Here is a 2,488-nt window from a genome sequence, read left to right on the forward strand (position 1 = left end):
CGGCTCTGGGTTCGATATTTTAAAGGCATCCAGCGCTGAAAAATACTGAGACAAAAAGCTGATGATATCCTCGGGCTCTTCAAGTTTTGTTGCTCTGGATACACATTTCATCAAAATTTGAAGTTCCTCTGAGGTTGTTGCAGTCCGCGGTGCAGTTTTTAAAGCAGGTTTTAAAGTTTGTGGCACGTTAATGGCATCCGCTGAAGTTCTGCCTCTTTCTGGTCCCACTGCATTTTTATAATTTAAACAACTTTTCTTCACCTGTCTCACAGCTACCTTTGCCACTGGTGGAAGAGGTATTTTTTCATTTTTGAGGTCTGGTGAAGGCAGTTTATGTCTTACCTCATCGTTTGAACGTGGTGGTGGATGGATTTGAACGACAGTTTGAACTGTCTGACACACGTCATTTTTGACATTTGTGGGAAAATGAACAGATTTTTCTGAATTCTGTTTGTTTGCCCACGTGCGCCTAAGAAAGTTTATCTCCCACTTCTCTTCAAAGTTTAACACAAGAATTCCTGTGTCCGGCTCTGGGTTAGATATTTTAAATGCACCCAGCTCTGAAAAATAATCTGAAAAAAAGCTGATGACATCCTTGGGTTGTTCCAGATGTGTTGCTCTGCAAACGCATTCCGTCAAAATTCGGAATTGCTTTGTGGCCTTTGACGTCATCTTGAAATCGCCTAACTTTGTCGGTTCTTCGAAAGAAATGACAAATCTGAACTTGGTCTATTTATAAACTTGCATAGACATGCAAATTATGTATCAAAGACAGACCTATGACATCATGTAATTAATGCATTAATTATGCATTTATGATGTCACTAAGGCAGACCTATGACATCATCAGAATTCTCGCCCTTAGCAAACATTTCTGAATTCTAATCCCATCTAAATTGTTTTAGAGCATAGTGTTTGTTTATTTTTGAAAAAAAAAAAAAAAGACATCTAATTTTTTTTTTTTTTTTTTAAACAAAAAACTTTTTTTAAACAAAAATACAAGACATACACATAAAAATAATTCCTCGATCTAGTTTAAACTTAGGATTTTTTTTGGTCATGTACGTAACTTTTTAACATTTCCTGTTTTTACGATAGTATTTTCAAATCAAAACACATCCTAGTGATGATGCTATGTGTTTTAACTGAGCTGAAGCAAAAATGGAAATTCACATACACCTCAAGTGTTCACATTTTCTGGACAAAGTAAATGGTTCATTGAGAAAAAAAGAAAAACACTAAGTCAACAAGGAAGCAGGGACATATTATGGTAAATTATTATACCATAAATGTTTCTTGTTACAAAACAACTTGATGAATGCATTCCAAACAAAATATACTAGATAGATATATTTGAAATCATTGTTTGGAAATTCTTTATTAAAATGTTTTTTATTTATTTACAGTATTATATACAAAGTCTTTAATATCAGTTTAATCATTTACTTTATGTCTTGAGTATATCTTTGTGTTCTTTGAATTTGTTATGGATTCAGCTTCATCTTACACTTTTTTCACTGTATATATAAATATATATATATATATATATATATACATACATATATATATATAAATAAATATATATATATATATATATGAGAGCTGTGAAAGATGTTTAATAAGAGGTACTCGTCTTGAGGGAAGAATGGTTTTCAGTGAGAAGGAATGCGCTTCTAGAACAGATGACAGTTTTTCCAGAGTGGAGTACAGGAACCACCAAACTGATGTCAGCCCCTTCATTGATGCAGGAATTCCTTGTGTTAGCACATTTGTATTGGATTCTATGCATATGGTCTGCTTGGGAGTAGTTGGACGCCTCTTATTGTACTTGACTCGTGGCCCAAAAATATGTCGCTTATCTGTGAGACAAAAGGATGACGTTTCTAAAAAAACTAGTTGCACTCAGAGGGAAGATGCCAAGTGAGTTTTCACGGCAGCCACGGGGCTTGCATGAAATGGATAGGTGGAAAGACACTGAACTACGGCAGTTTTTGTTGTACACTGGGCCTGTGGTTTTAAAACCTGTGTTATCCCCTGTGAGATACAAACATTTCTTGTCCCTGACAGTAGCCATGTCAATAATGCTGGAGTCAGATGAGAGAATTCATATCTCCAATATGCTGAAGAACTAATCAAACATTTTGTCATGCTCTGTCCTGACCTGTGTGGTAAAACCTTTCCTGTATACAATGTACATGGACTATCCCATCTCCATGAAGATGTCAGGCACTTCAACTGTTCCCTGAATGATATTTCCTGGTTTCCATTTCAATCCCCGGTTGGACCTGGGGTCTTTCTGTGTGGAGTTTGCATGTTCTTCTGGTGCTTCCGTGGGTGCCTGGTTAAATAAACGTTAATACATGATAAATAAATGTGTTAGTAAAGCAAGTGGACATTGTACAGAGACAAGTGTGAAGTGATTGGCAAAAAAATTCAAAGCCAACTATGAATATTTGCAGGGATGTTTTTTTTTTTAATTAATCCAGTA

Source organism: Nematolebias whitei, chromosome 20 (genome assembly GCF_014905685.2).
Source record: "Nematolebias whitei isolate Nwh7 chromosome 20, NemWhi1, whole genome shotgun sequence".
NCBI lineage: Eukaryota > Metazoa > Chordata > Actinopteri > Cyprinodontiformes > Rivulidae > Nematolebias > Nematolebias whitei.